This window comes from Eretmochelys imbricata, chromosome 2 (genome assembly GCF_965152235.1).
Source record: "Eretmochelys imbricata isolate rEreImb1 chromosome 2, rEreImb1.hap1, whole genome shotgun sequence".
Classification (NCBI taxonomy): domain Eukaryota; kingdom Metazoa; phylum Chordata; order Testudines; family Cheloniidae; genus Eretmochelys; species Eretmochelys imbricata.
Window position 1 is genome coordinate 34,118,105 of NC_135573.1, and position 14,513 is coordinate 34,132,617.

The 14,513-nt window shown below is 41.4% G+C and overlaps 1 protein-coding gene across 2 annotated transcripts in view; it reads right to left on the bottom strand.

Annotated features, from left to right (window-relative positions):
- Window positions 1–14,513, bottom strand: part of OXR1 (oxidation resistance 1) — a 404,602-nt gene that overhangs the window by 246,520 nt on the left and 143,569 nt on the right. The window lies entirely within an intron of this gene.

Sequence of the window (14,513 nt, forward strand, 5' to 3'; positions counted from 1 at the left end):
ATTTTTATGTTTTACTGCCCTATTGACTGATGTGGTCCCTCAAGCGTTGCAGCACATTAGCGGGGTGCATGAGAGGGGATACTGCACAGGCACTCATTGTGGATGTACAAAGAAGGCTACAGCCTCCGGTTCCAGAAAGGAGGGTACATGTTTCAGAAACACTGTTTGATGTGGTGCATGCACATTAAACAAAGACACATTTCACACATCTGCTGGTGTCACTGCTAATGTCTCATTAAAGCAAGCCATTTGTTTCTGTTTACACCACACCGTATTTTACTTAGAGCGAATGTCACATGCTTCATTAATTCCAGCCATCAAAGACTTTCTATGCAGTAAATCCTCTATTGTACTAACTTACTGGTACAGGGGCAGTTATACCAAGTCTGTCCCATAGTATCCTGCCAGACTACAAAAGTGTGTGATACTGTGTAGAATGTAATGTGAATTTGTTAGTCTATTTTAGAATATTGGTTTCAGAGTAACAGCCGTGTTAGTCTGTATTCGCAAAAAGAAAAGGAGTACTTGTGGCACCTTAGAGACTAATCAATTTATTTGAGCATAAGCTTTCGTGAGCTACAGCTCACTTCATCGGATGCATCGGATGAGCTGTAGCTCATGAAAGCTCATGCTCAAATAAATTGTTAGTTTCTAAGGTGCCACAAGTACTCCTTTTATTTTAGAATATGTATATAATCTGATTTATAATTATGTAATTTGTAGTTGTGATGCACCCTAGCCCACCACCATACACCTCAGCCTGCTAACCTCAGGTACAGCTTTATGAAATGCCAACAAAGAAACCTCAGTGATAAGTGTGGATTCAAACTGGGCTTTTGGATACCAGAGAATTCAATAAAGTGGTCTCCCAAAACTCAATAAAGTGGTCTGGATAAGCCAAGAGGAAAAGGTCTCGGAGGGAATCCTTGCATATATATATATATATATATATCTCATTGTGACACTGCAGCCAATATTCTTCATAGTGATGTTATTATGATATGGTTATAGTACAATTATGATGTATTTTATGCAAGATGGGTCATGTGAGATATCATTGGAAAAGTTATGATTTGCTGAATATGATTATCCTATTTGCATGTGTAATGCTGACAGACCCCAGTTATCAGTTGGCAGGATCAAACCGGGGATTCCTGGAGCTTAGTGCATGAGCTTCTACCGCATGAGCTAAAAGCCAACTGGCTGTTAGCTAAGGCTGTAGAGCAGACTCATTTTATCTCTCTCTCTAAGTGGTCTCCGTGCCACTAGATGGGACAGAACACCACACCCAGGAGGTGTGTGGGTTACATATGCACATATCATTTTTGTATCAGAAATTATGAATATTGACTACGTATCTGTATTTCAAATGCATTTAACCTGGGTAAGGCCCACTAGACAAGATGCTTTCAGTCTAGGTAGGTGGTTGGGAAGGGCCTATTCAAGGCAATGAGCCATTAAGGAGAACAGTAGGCCTTAGGAGATGCTTTTCTCCCACTTGGTGAGCCTTCCTGAAAAAGCTACAGGCAGCCTGTGAGTGATGGCTGCTATGACTCTACAAGGACATGTGACCGGTCCATATGATTCTGGACTCCACCTTGGGACATCAGTAGTTTTCCACAGATGGATCTGGGAACCAAGTTTTGGAACAAAGGGTTCCCAACCTATGCAAAAGCTATATAAGGCAGAAAGTGACATCATCTGTGATTCTTCACTCCCCACACAAGAAGACTCCTGGAAACACGTAGGAACAAAGACTGAACTGGGGGGAAGTGCTGGACCCAGGCTAAAGGGATTTCTAGCTCATGTAAAAATACCTGGGGATTCCAAGCTGTAAAGCAAGTGCAGCTTGCCCCTTAAGAATCTGCAGCGTGCTTGTATCATTTTTCAGGGTGAGACTCTGCTAATTCATATCCAGTCTAACTAGTATATTAAGCTTAGTTTGTGGTTTTTATTTTCTATCACTTGTAATCACTTAAAAGCTATCTTTTGTAGTTAATAAACTTGTTTTTGTTTTAATCTAAACCAGTGAGCTTTGACTGGAGTGCTGGGGGAAAATCTCTGCTTGGCTACCACAACTGTGCATTGTTCCCTTCACACTGAGGGAGAGGCGGACCAGGTATCAAACCCATATACTGGCCAGATTTGACCAGTTCCAGATGGCACCCTGGGGGGAACCCATTACATTCATTATTCTGAGCATGCAACTACAGACTTTTGTGTTTTAACTTCAAAAACAATCACTTCTACGAATTGCTTCAGTTATCACCTCTGCTTGACCAACTGGCTCCTCATATTCCAAAACAGCAACTCTGAGCGACAGGTCACTGTGAAGGTTTCCCTCAATCCTTTCTCCATTAATTTCCAATCCACTTATTGTCAGGAATTCCATTCACTATGCTTTCTTGTAGCCAACAGGGTTACCAAGAGCGCAGTGCTACTCCCTCTACCCCAACCTGGGTCTGGCAAATGTGCAATCCATAATAAACTGTTAAATATGTGAAACTGAGGGTGGATAGTAGACTAATTTTATGGAATTACAAGAAGGCAGGGCTACGACGAGCACCTTAGAAATAAGAGAGCTAGATATGTTTCTTCCCTATGCCTCTTAGATTCTTGAAAATTACTTTTTTGTTGTAGGCAAGAGAGAATGCTAAATACCATCATTCATATGAAAATTTCATAAAATAGAGGAAGTCTTATTAACCTTTAACAATGGTTCCAATTAGCTATGCAATTATAGTTAAAAACACAGGGAACAGAACAGAATGCGTAGGTGGTGAAAGGAAATGGAGGCCCTAGCTCATTAACAACAAGCAGGGAAACATCTGCTTACTTCAATCTCCCAAATTTTATAGGGTATAAGGAACAATAAAACAGGGCTGGAGGCTGAAGTCTTAATCAGATGCTTAGAAAGAAGCAAAGGGACTCTATATAAGTAGCTCCCAGCTAATCAGACAGGAAGAAGCCTCTAAGGAGACAGGGCTTCAGACTCATTTTTTAGAATTCTGAGTGTTAGGTTATTATACATAATAGAAGCCAGCCTGAATTTTCTCTTTCTTTTGTTATTAGCTGCACACCCCAACAGCAAAGGCTGGTGGGTAAAACTCATTGTCTAAAAGACTTATTTTTTTCTGAATCAGCAGCTGACAGAGGAGTGTCAGTAAATAGAGCAATATGTTAACAACAACAAATGAAGAAGCACTATAATGACCAGGGTGTGTCCAGCCAGGCCTAGGGGTCAGGGCAGGAGTCAGGGCTAGTGGTCAGTGCCAAGGGTCAGAACTGAAGTCTACATCAGGTGCCATGTCAGGGGTCAGAGCTGGAGACGTCAGGTACCAAGCTGAAGGTCAGAGCCAGAAATAACATCAGGGGTAAGGCGTAGGAGCAGGGACCTGGAGTAGGGCAAGACAGCAGGAACTGTGAGTAGGGGGGAGTCTGGGATGGGAAGACAGGAACCTGGAGTAGGCAAGAATGCAGGGCTCAGGAGTCAGGTAAGTCGGAGAGGTCCATAGTAGCAGCCAGCCAGAGATTCTTCTAGTTGCTAAGACAACTTCCTGTTGTTGCTTCCAGGAGCATATAGAGCTCCTCAGCCAAACAGGGAGCTGGATATTTCCCCCAACTGGGAGCTTTAAGGGCAGGGCCCTCCACAAGCTAGCCCTTTGCTGAACCCTTCCCTGGTTCCTCAGATGAGCTGCTGGGTGGCAATCGTGGTCTGAGGCCTGGGTGTGAGACCCATAATCCCTCACAAGCACCTAGTGCACTGTGCAGGCAATAGACAATGGAGACCAATGGTGAAATCCTGGCCCCTTGAAGTCACTGCCAAAATTTCCATTGACTTCAATGAGCACAGGATTTCACCCAATTCTTTAATAGGCCTATGATTGGCGATCCTATAAGGACAAATGCAAAATATTCCACTTAGAATGGAACAATCAGGTACACACATACAAAATGGCAAAGGATTGCCAAGGAAGGAGTACTGCAGACAGGCATATGGGGGTCATAGTGGATCATAAGTGAACAGTGTAACACTGTTGTAAAAAAAGCAAATATCATTCTGGGATGTATTAGCAGAATTGTTGTAAGCAAGACACAAGAAGTAATCCTTCTGCTCTACTCCACATTGATTAGGCCTCAACTGGAGTATTTTGCTTTCAGTTCTGGGTGCCACATTTCATGAAAGATGTTGACAAATTGGAGAAAGTCCAAAGCAGAGCAACAAAAATGATTAAAGGTCTAGAAAACTTGACCTAGGAGGGAAGACTGAAAAAATTGGAGAAGAGAAGACTGAAAGGGGACATGATAACAGTTTTAGAGTACGTAAAAGGTTGTTACGAGGAGGCGGGAGAAAAATTGTTCTCTTTAACCTCTGAGAATAGGACAAGAAGCAATGGGCTTAAATTGCAGCAAGGGCGGTTTAAGTTGGACATGAGGAAAAATGTCCTAACTGTCTTGGCGGTTAAGCACTAGAATAAATTGCAAAGGGAGGTTGTGGAATCTCCATCATTGGAGATTTTTAAGAGCAGGTTAGACAAACACCTGTCAGGAATGGTCTAGATAATATTTAGTCTTGCCAGTGGTGCAGCGGACTGGACTAGATGACCTCTCGAGGTCCCTTCTAGTCCTACAGTTCTATATTTGTTCCACACCTGAGTCTGATGCAGACTAGACGTGACAACATTCTAGGTGTGCTACAAAATGTAGCCATTTTCTAGTTCTTTATCTGATGTCAGTGAGTTGACTGTAGTAAGAACAGGAAGAAGTGGGTTCAGAAGTGAAGATTTTATTTTCAGGAGGTTGGTAGAGTTTCTTTGCAGATATTGGTTTGATCTAATTTTAATACATGCCTTAAAAAAGGAATTGTAAGGCCTCCAACTGTATCAGCACTTTTTTACAGGTGAGAAATTGCAGATTAGCATAAGGCCAAATAAGTGAGGACTGACATTTTGGGAGGGTCAGTGTTAAATACCCTGGACTGAGACACACTCGCTGTATGCTGTGATGTCCCAGTGGTTTAAAAAGGCTACCTTTATGGGAGCCTACAGAAAGTCTGGGTGTATTTCTGATTATGCAAACTTCCACGGTAGCAACTGAAATCTGTCTCATTCCTTAGAAAGACATGTATTTACTTGAGAACACTGGATTAAATCCACCCCTGTAGAAATGGACAGCAGAAAGCATATACACCCATAAGCCATCAAAACAGAGGATTTAAGTGGTGCAAAAGTATTCTGCTAGTCCTCTACACAGAAGTGAATTTCACCCATTACGAGAAGATGTACAGTTACTGAGCAGGCTAATTTTCAAAGTTAGAAGCAGCTGCTGTGCAAACTATTTCTTTTTCTCAAAATGAATAGAGGCATATGACTTTAGGGACCAATTAATCACAAAATTTCATTTTGTAATAGCAAGTTATATTTCTATAAAACACATCGTGAAAAAGAAAACTAATGTCACCCTCAAAACAAATCCTGGGAACAGCTATAACAAACGTCTGGCAGTTCAGTCAGTGAAAAAAAACAACAGATTTAAACCATTCACAGTAAAAAAGAAAAAAATCCCAAGTGGATGGGAACTTTTACAGTGTGATCGTTCTGTGAAATTGCCAGTGCAGGTCCTTCACCTCCTGCAAATAAGATTGTAAAGGAAAGCCTAATGCACTATTATCTGCTATATATAATATAATACTGTTTCTCTGTGCGCCAAGTGATTATTACAGAGATTTTTATTGTGCACACAGCATGAGAACAAAAATAAGTCCCTTGAAAGGCTGTGCTTGCTTTTCCAGCGATGTGTTCAGTACCTGTGGTATTTGTGACTCCCCAAAGGTTTTGGTTAAGAATTTAATTCCTTTGTAACAAGAACAGTGATTTAGGATATGAAACTAATGTTCCTCCAATTCACACCTAGAATGGTCTCCTTTTTTTCTGTTCTGGAAAATAATCCAAGAACAGAAGTCCTAAGTCTACCACACCACATTGCAAAGCACAGGCCCCTCAGCTAATGGTCCTAGCTACACTGACATCTGTACAATGCCTGAGGACTGTTCTTGCTAAACTGTCTCCACCTGTAGCTTTACTTCCCTTACTTGCACGATATAGAGATATATGATAGGAAGAAGTGATACAGTGTTCACCTGTGGCTAAATTAAGGCATTAAGATTTGTGTCTTCTGGGTTCTCTTTCCATTTTGCCAATGAAAGTTGCCAGAGTTATAAATATTGTGTGAAAGCATACATAGATTGACTTGCTTCAGAGTAGCAGCCGTGTTAGTCTATATCCACAAAAAGAAAAGGAGTACTTCTGGCACCTTAGAGACTAACCAATTTATTTGAGCATAAGCTTTCATGAGTTACAGGTAAAATGCAAATAATATCTATCACACAGAATTGTTGTGAGACTTCATTATGTCTGTACAGTGCTTTGAGATCCCCAAATGAAGAGTGCTATATATGATGTTTCCACCTCTTGTGACTTTATTATCTCTCTCATGATATTTGGTGATTTTCTTAAACTCTGAGCTCCTGGAAGCACAGGATTACATGAGAATCTCAGCTTTAATTTTAAAAAGTAGTGAGGTTTCTAGCCCTCATGGCTGCAATGATAACTTTGAAAATGTGACCTAAGTTTGTCCTAAAGGAACCAGAACCAGAAGACAAATACCCCCCCCCCAATTTATTATTTTTTAAAAATCTCCTGATTTTCTGGGTCCTGACTCAGATTTTTGAATTTTGAAGGCTGGCAATCGTGATTCAATAGGTGGGAGGGGGAGAAAGAATAAGTGTAGAAATGGCAGAAGTGCTACATGACTTTTATGTTTAAATTTTCACCAAAAAGGTTAGTAGCGATTAGATGTCTAACATAGTGAATGCCAGTGAAAATCAGGTAGGATCAAAGGCTAAAATAGGGATGTCAAGGTTCCTTCCCCACTCTGAACTCTAGGGTACAGATGTGGGGACCTGCATGAAAACCTCCTAAGATTACTTTTACCAGATTAGGTTAAAACTTCCCCAAGGTACAAACTATTTTACCCTTTGCCCTTGGACTTCCACTGCCACCACCAAATGTTTATCTGGGTTGATTTTTATTAGGAAAGCGTTGTTTGGAAACGTCTTTCCCCCCAAAATCCTCCCAACCCTTGCACCCCACTTCCTGGGGAAGGTTTGGTAAAAATCCTCACCAATTTGCATAGATGACCACAGGGGCACAGATCCAAACCCTTGGATCTCAAGAACAATGAAAAAGCATTCAGTTTCTGAAAAAAAGGATTTTAATAGAAGTAAAAAGTAAAAAAGAATCACCTCTGTAAAATCAGGATGATAAATACCTTACAGGGTAATTAGATTCAAAACACAGAGAATCCCTTTAGGCAAAACCTTAAGTTACAAAAAAACACACAGACAGGAATATCCATTCTATTCAGCACAGCTTAATTTCTCAGCCCTTTAAAGAAATCATAATCTAATGCATATCTAGCTAGATTACTTACTAAATTCTAAGACTCCATTCCTGTTCTGTCCCGGCAAAAGCATCACACAGACAAACCCTTTGTTTTTCCCTCCCCCGAGCTTTTGAAAGTATCTTGTCTCCTCATTGGTCATTTTGGCCAGGTGCCAGCGAGGTTATCCTAGCTTCTTTGTCATAAATATAAAGGGAAGGGTAAACACCTTTAAAATCCCTCCTGGCCAGAGGAAAAATCCTTTCACCTGTAAAGGGTTAAGAAGCTAGGTTAGATGTCTTCAAGTCATCAGGGCCTAATGAACTAAACCCTAGAATACCGAAGAAGCAGACTGAGGAGATATCTGAGCCATTGGTGATTATCTTCAAAAAATCATGGAAGACGGGAGAGATTCCAGAGAACTGGAAAAGGGCAAATACAGTGCTAATCTATAAAAAGAGAAATAAGGACGACCTGGAGAATTACAGACCACTGGGGTTAACTTCAGTACCCGGAAAGATAATGGAACAAATAATGAAGCAATCAATTTGCAACACCTAGAAGATAATAAGGTGATAAGTAACAGTCAATAGGGATTTGTCAAGAACAAATCATGTCAAACCAATCTAATAGCTTTCTTTTACAGGGCAAAAAGCCAAATGGATAGTGGGGCACGGCAGATTTGGTATATCTTGATTTTAGTAGGGCTTTTGATACCGTCTTGCATGACCTTCTTATAAACAAATTAGGGAAATACAACCATAGATCAAGCTAATATAAGGTGGGTACATAACTGGTTGGTAAACCATTCCAGAGAGTAATTATCAGTGGGGTTCTGCAGGGACCAGTTCTGGCTCTGGTTCTGTTCAATATCTTCATCAATGATTTAGATAATGGCATAGAGAGTACACTTATAAAGTTTGTGGATGATACCAAGCTGTGAGGGGGTTGCAAATGCTTTGGAAGATAGGATTACAATTTAAAATGATCTGGACAAACTGGAGAAATGGTCTTAAGTATATACGAGGAAATTCAATAAGTACAAAATGCAAAGTACTCCACTTAGAAAGGAACAATCACTTGCACACATACAAAATGGGAAATGACTGCATAGGAAGGAGTACTGCAGAAAGGGATATGGAGGTCATAGTGGATCATAAGTCAATAGTGTAACACGGTTGCAAAAAAAGCAAACATCATTCTGATATGTATTACCAGGAATGTTGTAAGCAAGACATGAGAAGTAATTCTTCTGTTCTACTCCACGCTGATTAGGCCTCTATTGGAGTATGTTGTGTCCAGTTCTGGGCACCACATTTCAGGAAAGATGTGGACGCATTGGAGAAAGTCCAGAGAAGAACAAAAAAATGATTAAAGAAAACATGACGTAGGAGGGAAGATTGAAAAACTGGGTTTGTTTCGTCTGGAGAAGAGAACATGATAACAGTTTTCAAGTACATAAAAGGTTGTTACAAGGAGGAGGAAGAAAAATTGTTCTCCTTAACCTCTGAGGATAGGACAAGAAGCAATGGGCTTAAATTGCAGCAAGGCTGGTTTAGGTTTGACATTACGAACAACTTCCTGTCTTGATGGTTAAGCACTGGAATAAATTGCCTAGGGAGGTTGTGGAATCTCCATCATTGGAGATTTTTAAGAGCAGGTTAGACAAACACCTGTCAGGGATGGTCTACATAAGCAGTTCTCAAACTGTGGACTGGAACCCCAAAATGGGGTCGCCAGGGGTGGCTTAGACTTGCTGAGGCCCGGGGCTGACGCTGAAGCCTGAGCCCCACCACCCAGAGCATCAGCCCGAGAGCTTCAGCCCTGGGCGGTGGGGCTTGGATTATAGGCCTCCCACCTGGGGCAGTGGGGCTCGTGCAGGCTCAAACTTTGGTCTCCCCCCACACACCCTCCTGGGAACGTGTAATAATTTTTCTTGTCAGAAGGGGGTTGCAGTTCAATGAAGTTTGAGAACCCCTGGACTACATAATACTTAGTCCTGCCCTGGGTGCAGGGGACTGGATTAGATGACCTTTCGAGGTCCCTTCCAGTCCTCCAATTCCATGATGCTGGTCAGCCCCCAACTAAAACCGCTCCAGCACATCAAAGATTTACAACCTATCCTGAAAAATGATCCCTCACTCTCACAGATCTTGGGAGACAGACCAATCCTCGCTTACAGACAGCCCCCCAAGCTGAAGCAAATACTCTCCAGCAACCACACACCAAAAACACTGACCCAGGAACATATCCTTGCAACAAACCCCGATGCCAACTCTGTCCACATATTTATTCAAGTGACACCATCATAGGACCTAATCACATTAGCCACACCATCAGGGGCTTGTTCACCTGCACATCTACGAATGTGATATATGCCATCATGTGCCAGCAATGCCCCTCTACCATGTACACTGGCCAAACCGGACAGTCTCTACGCAAAAGAATAAATGGACACAAATCTGACATCAGGAATCATAACATTCAAAAACTGGTAGGAGAACACTTCAACCTCTCTGGCCACTCAGTAAAAGATTTGAGGGTGGCAATTTTGCAACAGAAAAGCTTCAAAAACAGACTCCAATGAGAAACTGCTGAGCTTGAATTAATATGTAAACTAGACACCACTAACTTGGGTTTGAATAGAGACTGGGAGTGGCTGGGTCATTACACATATTGAATCTATTTCCCTATGTTAAGTATCCTCACACCTTCTTGTCAACTGTCTAAATGGGTCATCTTGATTATCACTACAAAAGTTTTTTTTCTTCTGCTGATAATAGCTCATCTTAATTAATTAGCCTCTTACAGTTTGTATGGCAACTTCCACCTTCTCTGTATGTATGTATATACACACACACACACATCTTCTTATTATATGCTCAATTCTATGCATCCGATGAAGTGAGCTGTAGCCCACGAAAGCTTATGCTCTAATAAATTTGTTAGTTTCTAAAGTGCCACAAGTTCTCCTGTTCTTTTTGGGGATACAAACTAACATAGCTGCTACTCTAATTCCATTTAATGAATCTTTGGGAGGTGTTCACATAGCACACGGATGGGGATGGCAGCAGAAGCTGAACAGAATACAATATATACACATGTGCAAAGTGTAAAATGGTATCAAATCAGTATAGTAGAATTTTACAACCACTTTGCACAGCTGTAAATGATGACACAAGGTGCAGCTAGGTCCAGAGTTTTATCATGTTTGGTAGTTACCTTATTTCCATTCACAAAACATCATTTTGGATTCTCAGAGTACATCAGTTTTTGAAGAATACCCAGCTTGGCAGCAAATCTGCATTTTTTTGGCCCTACTTTATTATTTGCTGACAGTTACATTGGATTTGGAGAGGATTTTAATAAAGATGTGTTAATATAAATTACTATTTTGGATCTAGCTATTTTGCTAATAGCTGCAATGCTGCTATTTAAGTAATTTCCACTAGCTTCATTCTCACAAAAAGCTTTTCCAGAGCTATATTCAAAATATTTTTAGCGAAATTTGCATGAATGTTGAAATTGCCAGCTCTTTCATATTCAACATAGAGATACTCTGCATAATGGCTTAAAGTGACTATAATTTCCATTTAATCATATATACTTACTTAATTCTGTAGGATTATCTCTAATACAGCCTAATATATGAAATCGTATAATGATGGCTTGATTAAAAGTCTACAATGGCTGGTAGAAATGTATCTACTTTGTTTGCAGTCACCAGTCCCTCAGTAGAATAATTGGTGAAGATGGTGCCATACTGATATTTTAAAAGACTAAGAGCTGTAGATTTTGCTAATCATTGTCACACTTTAAATCTGTAAACAGAGCGGAGTTTCCACTTCCTTCTCTTTCTAAAATAAATGGTAACTGAAGAAGGAATCAGAATAATCCGAAGTAGTTTAAGATTGTATTATGAAGGAAGCCCAGGCTTCTTTACAATATCTCTGATTAGAAGGATCTACTTTTATAACCCCTTATTGTGGGCTCTTTGATCAGAGCCCAATCCTGCTCCCACTGAAGTCAATAGGAGTTTTGCTTTTACTTCCATGTGAGCAAGATCAGGCCCTAGAACATCATTTTGCTTCTGTTTAACATAGAGTTTACTTTCTGCCAGAAAGGGGCTTCAAAAATCAGGTTGCACTGTTGTCAGATGATAAGAGTTGAGTGACGTGTTCTGAGAGACACAGTATGCTCCACTTATGCCAAAGCATGTTGCTACATGGGATATGTAGTGTACTCTTCCACAAAGTGCTACATAGTGCAATGAGCAACAACCCTTCAACAAAAAAACTTCAAAAACAGACTCCAACGAGAGACTGCTGAATTGGAATTAATTTGCAAACTGGATACAATTAACTTAGACTTGAATAGAGACTGGGAGTGGATGGGTCATTACACAAAGTAAAACTATTTCCCCATGTTTATTCTCCCCCACCCCCGTATCTCCCACTGTTCCTCAGACGTTCTTGTCAACTGCTGGAAATGGCCCACCTTGATTAGCACCACAAAAGGTGTCCCCCCCCACCCCCCCGCTCTCCTGCTGGCAATAGCTCACCTTAAGTGATCACTCTCCTTACAGTGTGTATGGTAACACCCATTGTTTCATGTTCTGTGTGTATATAAATCTCCCCACCGTATTTTCCACTGAATGCACCCGATGAAGTGGGCTGTAGCTCATGAAAGCTTATGCTCAAATAAATTGGTTAGTCTCTAAGGTGCCACAAGTCCTCCTTTTCTTTTTGCGAATACAGACGAACACGGCTGCTACTCTGAACCCTAGAATGAGCAATTAGCGCTGGTTCATGAAGCCTCAATTTTTCTCACAGCAAAGAGAAGGAAGGACGGTGCTACTTGAAAAGATTATTTTTAGCATTCCTGCTTGCAGAGATCAGAAAGTAGTTGCTAGTGCTATGCAGAATTCAGGGTACATATGATGACTCATTGTGGAGAAGTATAAAGTATAAGGGATAAGTATCTACCTCGGAGACGAATCTTTGGCTTCCTAAGGATACAACAGAAATTGGCCAAAGGATCTTTTATTGATTTAGCTAAAGAGGAATGAGTTTAGTGTTTTTGCCTTGAATCCAAGTATAACCCGAATAACCTGCAACTATGTCTGAAACGGAAACTATTTCCAAGATTAGCTCATTAATTCTTAGGTATACTTTATATATATATTGAATATGTAGTAATTTTCTTACTGTATCCAAATTGCTGTGTTCTTGAGGCAATGGTAGGTTATATCAGACACTTGAACTTACAAATTTAAAAGAAATTGTTCTGGTCTGTTCTCTTTGTATTCTTGATTCATGTGTCAGGTTACACAAGGTAGTACTCGTGACAGGGAGGGCAAAGCCTGCATTGGTCCCTGGAATGTTTGGAGTTAAAGGAAACAAAAACTTCACCTCGCCAAAGAAATCGGAAGCCCCAGTGCTCTTGTGAGTTACTCAGGTCAACATTCACCCTGAAAACCCTGCTCTCTTTTCAGCCTATGAGGACAGAAGTGTGTGAGGGTGTTCCAGAATGAGAGACTGAGGCCATATCTGCACTACACAATTAAGACAACCTATGTTAGGTTGACTTACAGCCACTGCAGTACTTACTGCAGTTTTTCATGTCCACACTACCCTCCTTCTGTCAGTGTTGCACATCCTCACCAGGAGCACTGAAATTGACTTAAGAAGGGCAGTGGGGGCCAAGGGGGACTGATAGTTACTCCTCTCAGGTTAGCCTGGCTCCATAATACTTGAATGGCTGTGTCTACACTGGCACTGCACTCACTCATGTGTGGTGCGAAAACTTGTGTAGGCATATCACACGGCTCTTTGTGCTGCAATAAGCTGAGCCACTCGATGAATTTCTTTCCCAGAGAATTGTGGGAGACGATTGGTGGATTGTCTGTCCTTTTTGAGCACACGGGGGGAATTGTTGGAAGGCACTGGAGGGCAAATGTCACTCGAGTGGAGCCAACTTTGCATCCACACTGCAGAATGGTTGTGTTAGCAGCTGGTGAGATGAGCTAATTCAGGCTCTAGCCTGTACCCTGATGGCGCAGCCAACTTGAGTTGAAAGCATCACAACAGTTAAACTCCTGTTAAGGGTTTGTGCATGTGGACGGGACTTGAGTAGGGGCAACACTCAAGTTATAACTTGAGTTAACTTTTCAGTGGAGTCAAACTCTCAGTCACTGGAAGGACACATTCTTCCCTCACATGGCCTGCTGGTCATCTGACAGGAAGGTAGCCCTTATCTCCTTCCTGTCTGTTTTACTGTATCACATTAGGATAATGACTAAAGCAAGACATGGATAAACAGACAAACATGGGACAGAGTAACAGTAAATATGGCGGCATTTGCATAAATAATTAGTCTGAGCACCCAGAGTAGTTACAGCTTGCCACTAGCCTAACCAAGGCTAGATAGCAGTGGTCTCTAGATATCACAGTGGAGATAAGTTTTAAGGAGGGATCCAAAAAAGGATAAAAAGTGTGTGTGTGTGTGTGTGGCGGGGCGGGTGGGAGGGAGAGGGTTGCCAAGTTTGACACGAGAATGGGCATAGTGGGTCAGACCAATCATCCATCCAGCTCAGTATCCTGTCTTCCAACAGTGACCAATGCCAATGCTTCAGAGGGAATGAACAGAACAGGACAATTATCAAGTGATCCATTACCTGCCATCCAGTCCCAGCTTCTGGCAATCAGCGGTTTAGGGACACCTGGACAATAGGGTTGTGTCCCTGGCCATCTTGGTTAATAGCCATTGACCTATTCTCCATGAAACTATCTAATTCTTTTTTTAATCCAGTTATGCTTTTGGCCACCACAATATCCCCGGGCAATGAGTTCCACAGGTTGACTGTGCATGGTATGAAGTACTTCCTGATGTTTGTTTTAAACCTGCTGCCTATTAATTTCATTGGGTGGCCCCTAGTTCGTGTGTTCTGTGAAGGAGTCAGTAACACCTCCCTATTCACGTTCTCCATGTCATTCATGATTTTACAGACCTCTAGCACATCTCCCCCCTGTTGTCTCTTTTCTAAGCTGAACACTCCCAGTCTTTTTAATCTC